The 11,554-nt window shown below is 44.9% G+C and overlaps 1 pseudogene; it reads left to right on the forward strand.

Moving 5' to 3' along the window:
- On the forward strand, positions 8,635 to 9,323 carry Gm8463 (predicted gene 8463; annotated as a pseudogene).

Below are 11,554 nucleotides of genomic sequence, written 5' to 3' on the forward strand. Positions count from 1 at the left end.
AGGAAAGGAAAAAGGAAAGGAAAAGAAAGAAAAAGAAAAAAACCACAAAACAAAAACAAAACTTCAGGACCAAACTAGAGAGAGTTCTCTAGGTAAGACTCTGGCTATTTTTAGACAAAGTATTATAAAGAAAAGGTTCACAAAGTTATAATTTTGGGAGCCAAATGAACTCATATCGTGTCTGTGTGTGGTCAAGGTTTGGTTTTGTAGCAGCCATGCAACAGGTGCCTCAGCCATCCAAGCAAGCTGGCGTTTCACATAACAGCAGTTAGCCTGTTTAATCTTGTGACCCAAACCTTGTATGAGTAGCAGAGCCAGTGAAATGTTTCGTAACAATCAGCAATTTTTAAACAATAGTCCACCTGTACCAGGAAGTGGTCCATCTCAGGCCTGCTCACCTGGCACATCAGGTAGGGGCAACTTCCTTATGGCTTATACAAGTTAAAAACAATTTTGTTTCTACAAGCCTAGCACAGTAAATTTATCCTCTAAACATACTGTTCACTATCACAGGTTTCAGGACAGCTAAAGCTACATAGTGAGAACTTGTCTCTCTTAAAAGTGTTTGTTGTTTTGTTTTGTTTTTTGAGAACGAGTTGAGTATGGTGTAAGACCAGCCTTGGCTATGTACTTTATAAATACTTGAATAAGTACTTTTTTTTCTAAAAAACAAATGTATTTGGCTGATTATTTATTTAGGTTTTTGGTTTTTCAAGACAGGATTTCTCTGGGTGTCCCAGAACTCACTCTGTAGACCAGGCTGGCCTCAAATTCAGAGATCTGCCTGCCTTTGCCTCCCAAGTGCTGGGAATAAAGGTGTGCGCCACCACTGTCCAGCTCTGGTTTTTTTTAATTGAAGGATAGTTTTATATTTTTAGAAAAACGAAATTAAAATGTTCTCATCTTCCCTCCACCCAATTTCCCTGTTAGTGTGTGCCATTAGTGTGCTACATTAACTGCTAGACAGCAGTTAAGAGCAGATGCTTACACAGGACAGAGGCAGCCCTGAGCTCTGTCCCAGCACCCACACTGGGCAGCTCACACCAGCCAGGAACTCCAGCCCCAGTGGATCAGACACCCTCTTCGGCCTTCTGTGCTCACCTGTCCTCACCAGCACATAGCCACCCAGAGACATCCACACATACGCATACCGAAAATAAAATCTTAATTAAAAAAAAACTAAAAAAAGTGATACAATTGTCATAAATATGAATAATATCAATGTCCTCCCTCTCCCTCCCTCCCTCTTCCTCTTCCTCTCTCTCTCTCTCCCTCTCTCTTCCTTTCCATGTGTGTGCAGATGTGAGTGCATGTGTGTGCATACTAGAGGGCAGAGATTGACATTGGATGCCTTCCTCAGTTGCCCACTTTGTTTTTTAATTAATTTTTCAAGACAGGGTTTCTCTGTGTAGTCCTGGCTGTCTTGGAACTTGCTCTGTAGACCAGGCTGGCCTCAAACTTATAGAGATTCATGGGCCTCTGCCTTCCAAGTGCTAGGACTAAAGGTGTGTGTGGTCACCACCTGGTCCTATTTGTTTTATTTTGCATGTATAATGAATGTTTCGCTTGCATGTGTGTATGTGCATCATGTGCATGCCTGGTGCTTTTGGAGGCCAGAAGAGAGTGTTGAACCCTCCGGAACTGGAGTTTCAGATGGTTGCAAGCTGCCATATGGGTGCTGGGAATTGAACCTAGGTCCTCTGGAATTAACGAGTGCAACTAACCACTAAAACATCTTTCACATGCACACTTTATTTTTGAAACAAGGTTCTCAATGAATCTGAAGCTCACCAATTTGGCAAGTCTGGCTGGCCATGCAGTTCCACAGAACCATCTGTCTACACGTCTCCATTACCTCAGCTCTGAGGTTACAAATACATGTCACCATGCCCAGCTTTTCAGAGTCTAGTCTGAGAACCTAGACTCAGGTTGTCAGGTTTGCACAGCAGGCACTTTATCCAGGGAGCCGTATCCCCAGTCAGTCAGTCATCTATCTATCTATCTATCTATCTATCTATCTATCTATCTATCTATCTATCATCTATCTATTTATCTATCTATCTATCTATCTATCTATCACCTATCTATCTATCTATCTATCTATCTATCTATCTATCTATCTATCTATCTTATCTATACCTATTTGTCATATGATCATGTTACTAGGTGCATGTCTGTGCACCCCACACTTTAGCAGGAGCTCACAAAAATCAGGAGGAGGCATCGGATTCCCTGGAACTGGAGTCACAGGCAGTTGTGAGCTGCCATGTAGGTGCTGGGAACCAAAGCAGGGTTTTCTGTAAGAGCAGTAAGTGATCTTAACTGCTAAGCCATCTCTCCGGCTCCTATTTTTCCTCCTTATAAAACTGCTTATTGGGCCAGAGAGAGCAGGACCAGAAAAAAAAACCCTGCTTATTTGCTCAAAGATCAATCCTGGAACATCTCTGGCTGGAGGAGCATCATGTAGTGTCCCCTTCCTGTCCCCTCCCTGTCTGCTTGTCCCTCTCTGCTTCTCTTTGTGGCTTTACTGTACATGAACATGTCTGATGATGTTTGACAGACAACTACAACTGGCTCGTTCTGATCACTTCTAACACACCTGCCCTTTCATACTTTAAATTTTATATAAATGATATCCTGTACAGACAAGTCTCTTGAGCAGTGACGTTCACAGAGGGCCTATCACTCAGCTGTGAGGTAGCCTGATGCAGTTGTTCTCATTTTCATCGGCAATGTCAGCATGTGAGCTTGACCTTCCCACCCATTCCTGATGTCAACACAGTGAGTTTGAGACCACCCTGTGCTACACAAGAGTCTGGCTCAAACAGGCAAGATGGGGGCTTGAGCTTGGATTCCCAGCACCATGTAAAAGTGAGGTGGAAGTGTAACCTCAGTGCTGGCAGGCAGAGGCAGGTGTGTCCTGGGGTTCACTGGCCATATGGGAAACCTGCACTTCCTGGTTTCCACCTGAGCACACATGGGAAAGCACACCCTTATACACGCATGCAACAGACATGCAAAAATTCCCAGCCACGAGGACAGAGATGAGTCTCCTAAGAGAACAGATAGCAATCTCCTAAGGAACATACATTTTGCCAAGAATCACAGGACCTAAAGAAGTCACAGAAACCATGACCAAGGTCACGAGTGCACTCTTGAGGATATAGCAAGGCCTTAGTAAAGCCTACTGAGTTTAAGCACAAGGCTCCAAAGGAGACCAACTGTAAGCTCAACTGATTTGTTTACAGTGTTCACCCCAAGCTTGGGATAATAGGATCTTTCAGCCCAAGGACAATACAAAGACTCAAACCAAGGTTCAGGCTCCTGCCATACTTGCAACTCCAGCTTTGGCTCCCAGAAGTGCCCAGACTCCCCATGACGCCTCCATAGTAAAGGTCTCTGCCAACACAGACACAGGGGCATGGTCGGGAACTCTGGACTGCTTTTTCCCTTGGGTTAGTCTCTTCCTGTGTTGTTAGCGTAGTATGTAGTTGTAGATGGATATCATCAGTTATCGGATAATCTGAGTCCTGTGGCTCCCAGTATGAGGTTCTAAGGACAAAAATAGCTTCTGTGTTATTCTTGTCCAATGTGAAACCTAAATCGAATGAGGAAATAACAGATAAACCCAACCCAAGAGCATAACTCCAATTGGATTCTGTTCCGAACTCATCAGGCTCATGAAAGACAAGGAAAAGCTGGGAAACTCCGTCCGAGAAAAAGCACTGTAATGTGCTCCATGCTCCTGGATCAGATCCTGGGCCACCGAGGACAGGGTGGCTAGGAAAGGCGTTGCTAGGATAACAGAATGCAGCCTGCAGACTGGGTAACAGGACAGAAACAATGGTGATTGCCTTGTTCTCATAGCTGCATAGTGATGAGGCAGGAGAATGACTTTCACTTTAGCAAAAGCATCCTGGAGTATTTTAGAATGACAGGGTGGAGTGTTTATGCATTACACTAAAATGGGCCAGGAAAAACATACAGCATATACAAACTGTGTGTACAGAATTATAACAACTGAACAGGAACATACAGGACTCTTTTGTACTGGTGTGTGTGTGTGTGTGTGTGTGTATTAGTCAGGGTTCTCTAGAGTCACAGAACTTATGGATAGTCTCTAAATAGTAAAGGAATTTATTGATGACTTACAGTCGGCAGCCCAATTCCCAACAATTGTTCAGTCGCAGCTGTGAATGGAAGTCCAAGGATCTAGCAGTTACTCAGTCTCACGCAGCAAGCAGGCGAAGGAGCAATAGCAAGAGCTAGACTCCCTTCTTCCAATGTCCTTATATTGTCTCCAGCAGAAGGTGTAGCCCAGATTAAAGGTGTGTTCCTTAAACTCGGAGATTCAATCTTCTGGAATCCATAGCCACTATGGCTCAAGATCTTCAAACCAAGATCCAGATAAGGATCTCCAAGCCTCCAGATAAGGGTCACTGGTGAGCCTTCCAATTCCGGATTGTAGTTCATTCCAAATATTGTCAAGTTGACAACCAGGAATAGCCACTACAGTGTGTGTGTGTGTGTGTGTGTGTGTGTGTGTGTGTGTGCGCGCGCGTGTGCCTGTGTGCAACATGGGTCCCTGCACAGTTGTACGTGCATATGAAGGCCAGAAGTCAATATTGAAGTCAATGTTGGGTATCTTTCTCCTTTGCTCTTCATCTTATTTTTTGAGGCAGTGTCTCTCACTGAACCTGGATCATGGATTGGCTAGACTGGTTGACCAGCAAGCCCCAAAGATTCTCCTGTTTCTACCTTCTAGCAACAAGCTTTCAGGCACACCTCACTGTCATTCATGCTCAGCTTTTTACATGATTCCCGGGATCATGATTCCCAGGATCTAAACTCTGTACCTCATGTTTGTGGAGCAAGCACTTTACCCACTGAACCACCTCTCCCCACCCCCCACCCTTTCTCTGTGTGTGCATGCGTGTGTAAACACGCAGAGACTGGTTCTCTTGAATGTCACCTGAGCTCTAAGGACCAACCCTTATCATCAAGCTTGGCAGCAAGTTCCCTTGCTCACTGAGACGTCTTGATGAAACGACTCCCCACCTTTTTATGGATTCACTGGAACTTGCTATGAGATAAGACCAGGTTGTTTACCCCCTGCCTCTGTGCTCCAACAGCTGCGATAAGAGGTGCACACCAGGGCTGGAGAGATGGCTCAGTGGTTAAGAGCACCGACTGCTCTTCTGAAGGCCCTGAGTTCAAATCCCAGCAACCACGTGGTGGCTCACAACCATCTGTAATGATAACTGAATCTGTTCTGGGGTGTCTGAAGACAGCTACAGTGTACTTACATATAATAAATAAATAAACCTTAAAAAAGGAGGTTCACACCACATTTTGTATGATTCTTGTAAATTTTACACATGATTGAAATAATTTAAAATAGAATACAAAATGTATATACACAAAGAAGCCTTTATCCATGGTGAGGACTTTGGCGGGCAGTGAGAGATCCAGGCACTTCTCACTGGACGTCACAAGGGGGCGCTGGAGAACCGGGGAAGGCGTCTTTGCCGAAAACTGAGCTGCTTTGCTTTACAGCAGACAAGATGGACAACAGAGAATCAGAGCGGTCACAACCAGGACATCAGCTCTAGAAAACTCTAGAAAACATAGTGGTGTGGGTACGGAGAGCAGACCCAGTGATGAAGAGCATTTGCTGTTCTTGCAGAGGACCTGAGTTTGATTCCCATCACCCACAATTAGCCAGCTCACTCTTGCCTGTAACATAGCTCCAGGGGAATCTATGCCACACACATATCACGTGACACACACATATTTTAAAGATACATAATTTTAAAATTTTTATTAGATATTTTCTTTATTTACATTTCAAATACTATCCCGAAAGCTCCCTATACCCTCCCCCCCACCCTGCCCCACAACCCACCCACTCCCACTTCTTGGCCCTGGTGTTCCCCTGTACTGGGGCATATAAAGTTTGCAAGACTTAGGGGCCTCTCTTCCCAGCTACATATGCAGCTGGAGACACGAGCTCTGGGAGTACTGGTTAGTTTATATTGTTGTTCCACCTATAGGGTTGCAGACCCCTTCAGCTCCTTGGGTACTTTCTCTAGCTCCTCCATTGGGGGCCCTGTGTTCCATCCAATAGATGACTGTGAGCATCCACTTCTGTATTTGCCAGGCACTGGCATAGCCTCACTAAAGATACATAATTTTTAAAGGGGTGTGTGTGTGTGTGTGTGTGTGTGTGTGTATGTGTGCGCACATTGATCAGGCCAATGTCACCTTCATCTTGTTTCCTGTTTTGTTTTTAATTTGATAACATCTTTAAGTTGATACCTTAAAGTTGGCAGTGAGATCTCAGATTTACATAGCGCTTTGCACCTAGTAGTTTTTGCTTGTTTGTTTGTATGTTTGTTAAAACAAACCCAGTTTGGTCAAATGTGAATTCATTTTGCTTTTGTACTGATAAGTTAATATTTATACAGTTTAAAAGGCATAAAAATTGCTTGGCATTATTTTGTTTGAGAGCATGGAGCCAGGCGATGGTGATAGCGGTGCACACTTTTAATCCTAGCATGGATTCCAGTACTTGGGAGGCAGAGGCAAGTGGTTCTCTGTGAGTTCGAAGGTTAGCCTGGGCTACAAAGGAAGATCCAGGGCAGCCAGGGCTGTGCAGATAGAGCCTGTATCAAAAACAAAATAAGTAAATAAAACACAAGTGCTGGAGAGCTAGAGATGGCTCAGGGATTAAGTGCTGGCTCTGTGAGGACCTGCCGGATGACTACGGTAGAAGGACGGCTGACTGGAGTGTCACCTCACCACGAGTCAGGGTCCATCCTCTTTACTATCACTTCTTTCTAAGGGATCAGGGGTTTGAAAGTGATAACATCACACCAGATTGTCTCAACAGCGTGTGCAAATCTGATTCTCCCATAGGGCAACCTGGACCAAGAATTCACAGCTCAAAGGAAGTCTAGTATTCTTTAATTTCAAAAAGTGTTACTCTGGGGACTGCAGAGATGTCTCATTGGTTAAGAACACTTGGTATTTTACCAAAGGCCATGTTGAGCAACTCACAGATGCCTGTAATTTCAGCTCCAGGGAATCCAGCGCCCTCTCCTGGCCTCTACAGGCACCCACAACAATGGCATACATGTACGTACACACACACACACACACACACACACACACACACACACAGAGAGAGAGAGAGAGAGAGAGAGAGAGAGAGAGATAAAAATAAACCTTCAGGGTCTGGAGAGATGATTAAGAGCACTGAATGCTCTTCCAGAGGTCCGGAGTTCAATTCCCAACAACCGCACCACATGGTGGCTCACAACCATCTGTAATGGAATCCAATGCCCTCTTCTGGTGTGCTGAAGACAGAGACAGTGTGCTCACATTGTACATAAAATAAATATATCTAATATAAATAAATAAATCCTCAAAAAGAAAATTTGAAAACAAAACCCTACTGTTAACCTTCATTAATCTAGGGAGTTGTGGGGGGATGGGTTTTCAGATGGGCTCTTACATTCAAGCTGGTTGCAGACTCACCCTGTTGCTGAAGAGGTCTTGAACTTCTGACCTTCTCGCTTCAGCTTCCAGAGTACTGGGAACACAGCTGTACACCACCATGCCGAGCTTGAGTCAGAGAGATTTATTGACCACAAGAGTAAGAGAGGGGCCATCACAGGGTGTGCTTCCAGCACCTCTGACTGGTCAGCGCTGCTCTATAGGACACAGGTAGTCTGAAACCCCATTGGTGTTGTGCATGGCTCAGCACAGGGTCAGCTCCTGAGGTGGGGGTGGGGGGCACCAATAGACTGGGTCTCTCTGCATCTCTAAGTTGTATGCATACGGTTCTGAATATATAACTTTTCCTCTGAGGAACATTTTATTAATTTTTCAATGAAAGGTAAGACCCTAGAACCATGGATGCAGCATGCATTTTGGCAGTTGATGGCTGCTGGGGCTGGAGTTGGTGGTGGAAGAGTCCTTATTTGAGGGGGACAACTGTAGGATACCAATGTGCCAGTAGGTGGTCTCACTCTTGTATACATGTGAGCAGCACTAACTGCACTCAGTGGGGAAAAGAAGGCCTGAGGGGACTGGAGACCCGGCTCAGCAGTTAAGAGCAATTGATGCTCTTGCTGAAGACCCAGGTTCGGTTCCCAGGACCCACATGACAATTCACAGCTGCCTATAAGTCTAGTTCGAAGGAATGTAATGCTCTCTTCTGGTACCCATCTGCAACTCCAGCTCTAGGAATTCCACTCCTCTGGGCTACGTAGGTATCTGTATTTATATGCACATACCTATACATAAGTGCACACATACATACAATTAAAAATGAAAAAAAACCATTGTCCAATTATATCTGATAATAAATGCATATATTCCAAACAAAACTATGCTGGAGACCTTAGCTTTTCCTGCCCTTGGAAACATTATCTTTTGTAAGCAGAAAAAGAAAGAAAAAAAGTCCTCATCTTTTAGATGTTGTCGTTTGGATGAGGACAGTCCTCACAGGCTCATACATTCGAATGTTTGAAGATTTGGTCCCCAGTTGGTAGAACTGCTTGGGAAGGATTAGGAGGTGTGGCCTTGTTGAAGGAGTTGTGTCACCGAGGGTGGGCTTTTAGGTTTCAAAAGAATTGTTCTGCTCTTTCCAGCCAGCACCAAGCAATGGGCATCTCTCAGGACAACTGGCACAAGCACTGGAAGACCAGGGTTACGAGAAAACCCTATCACAAGAAGCGGAAGTATGAGCTGGGACGGCTTGCTGCCAACACTAAGATTGGCCCTCGCCATATACACAGAGTCCGAGTTCGAGGAGGCAGTAAGAAGTACTGTGCCCTGAGATGGGATGTGGGGAATTTTTCCTGGGGCTCTGAGTGTTGTATTCGCAAAACAAGGATCACTGATGTTGTCCACAATGAGCTTGTCTGCACCAAGACCCTGGTGAAGAACAGCTTTGTGCTTATTGACAGCACACCATACCGACAGTGGTCCGAGTCTCACTATGCACTGCCCCTGGGCCGCAAGAAGGAGGCCAAGCTGACTCCTGAGGAGGAAGAGATTTTAAACAAAAAATGATCAAAGAAAATTCAAAAGAAAATACGACAAAAGGAAAAAGAATGCCCAAATCAGCAGGCTCCTGGAGGAGCAGTTCCAGCAGGGCGAGCTTCTCGCCTGCGTTGCCTCAGGACCAGGCCAGCGTGGCCGAGCAGAGGGCTGTGTGCTCGAAGGCAAGGGGCTGGAGTTCTACCTGCGGAAGATCAAAGCCCAGAAAGGCAAATGAGCCTCATTCATAGTGTAATAAAGGTGTTTGCTGTTCTTAAAAAAAAAAAAAAAAAGACTTGTCCTGTCCCCCGTGTGCAGTGTTGAGGGCTGGGAAAGGTGAGGCAAGGAATTACAGACTCTGAAGGGAAGATTGACAGACTCTGCTGACCGGGAACGGGAGTGAACCTAAGGCTTTGAGCCTTTTCTGACGTGAGGAAAATAAGATTGTGGGGAGGGAGGAAATACTTGTTAGACAAGATATGGGCAAGCTACTCAACATCTCAACGGACTGTGCTGTAGACACACGGTTGCTGGAATTTCCAACCCCAATAAGCCCGCATAAAAAGCATGCAATCCAATTGTTATAATTGTAAGCTATAAGCCTATATCTACATTAACTTACTCCCCAGCTATAAGTCCCTCGCTACTTGTGGTTTCTCCTGGCCACAAGGTTCTGCTCCATCGTGGCTTTTCTTCTTCTTTTCTTCTTTCTTCTTTCTTCTTTCTTCTTTCTTCTTTCTTCTTTCTTCTTCTTCTTCTTCTTCTTCTTCTTCTTCTTCTTCCTTCTCCTTCTCCTTCTCCTTCTCCTTCTCCTTCTTCTTCCTCTTTTTCCCTTCTCTCTTCTCTACTTGCCCCCACTCTCAAAGACCTCCCGTCCCACCTTTTTTTCTACTCTGGCCAATCACAGGCTCTAGCTTTTATTGGCCAGTTAAAATGGGGAGAAGGAAGGCTCACCTGCTCATGGGCAACCCCATTTGAGGAAGCAGAATTAACAGTAGAATACAAACAGCATCAGGACAACCCAAGACAACACAGTGTAGAGTTCACCTGCTTAAATAGTCCTTAAAGCTATAGAGCTGATGACCCTTCCTAGGGAGGAATTAGGTTTACAGTTGAGGGCCCGGCTCATCACTTTTATATGGGCTTATTGGGGTTGGAAATTCCAGCAATAGTGTGTCTAAAGCACAGATTGTTGTCGTGTTAAGTGTCAGTATAGTGAGACACACTGATACTTCAGATTTATTTTATTTTTAAATTATGTGTGCAAGTGCATATGTGAATCCAGGTGCCCAGAATCCAAAGGTCCATCATCAGATCTTCTGGGGATGGACTTATAAGTAGTTGTAAACTGCCTGATGTGAGTGTTAGGAATCGAACCTGGATCCTCTGGAAGCTCAACAAGCGCTCTTAACTCTGAGCCCTCTCTTCAGTCCCAACTCACCAGTATATAAAAGTATAAAAAGGAGACTAAGATGCAGCAGCACTGAGATGGGAAGAAAACCTAGTGTTACGTCACAGAAGGGATGGAAAGCTGTTCTTCAAGAGAAAGGCTTACCACTGAACACTGAATTCAGAAAGCAAACCAGGGGGCTGGAGAGATGGCTCAGCGGTTAAGAGAACTGACTACTCTTCCGAAGGTCCTGAGTTCAAATCCCAGCAACCACATGGTGGCTCACAACCATCAGGAAGAAGAAGAAGGAGGAGGAGGAGGAGGAAAGCTAACCAGAGAAAAACTCTGCCTGTAAAAAAAGATTAAACAAGACCCAGAGTAGAATAATAATGCAATATGCAATGGGTATCTAGAGTTCATTATTTTGGAAGCCTTTTGTTTCTCATCTCTGAATATTTACAGCAGCCTCTTGCCTCAGGAGTATAAGCATAAGAAGGCAGTGATGCCAGACATAGTAACATGCTTTTAATCCTAGCTCTAAGGAAGCAGAGGTAGCCCAGTATGGTCTACAGAGTGAGCCACAGGCCAGCCTAGGTTCCATAGTTAGGTCCTGACTTTGGGTTGGGGATGGTCAGTGATAAGGCTGGGATGTCAATCAATACAGTGTCTTCCCAGCACATGAGAAACCTGGGTTGCTGCCTACCATGACACTGGCCAATGAATCCAGCACTTTGGAAGTGGATGCCAAAGGATCAGAAGCTGCAAATCTCCTCCTGGATTTGCCTTTTTTGCATTTTGAGATAGGGTCTCAGATGGTCCAGGCTCCACTCAAACTCACTATGTAACTGCATGTGACCGTGAACTCCCAATCGTCAAGGCTCCTGCCTCTGTTCTATACTGCTGGGATCGCAAACACATGCTACTACTCCTAGCTACAAACTCAGCGTTTATCCTTGGATATTTAGAGAGTTTAAAGCCAGGCTGGGCTGCTTGAGGTCCTGTCTCATCAAACAAACAGCTTTATCTTTTATGTCATCTCCGGTACTAACAATGGAAAATGTGGATTTCCTTCCTGTCTTTCCCAAAGCACACAAGTAGATGATCTGTAGAGAAGAA

The sequence above is a fragment of the Mus musculus genome, chromosome 7, assembly GCF_000001635.26.
Source record: "Mus musculus strain C57BL/6J chromosome 7, GRCm38.p6 C57BL/6J".
Classification (NCBI taxonomy): domain Eukaryota; kingdom Metazoa; phylum Chordata; class Mammalia; order Rodentia; family Muridae; genus Mus; species Mus musculus.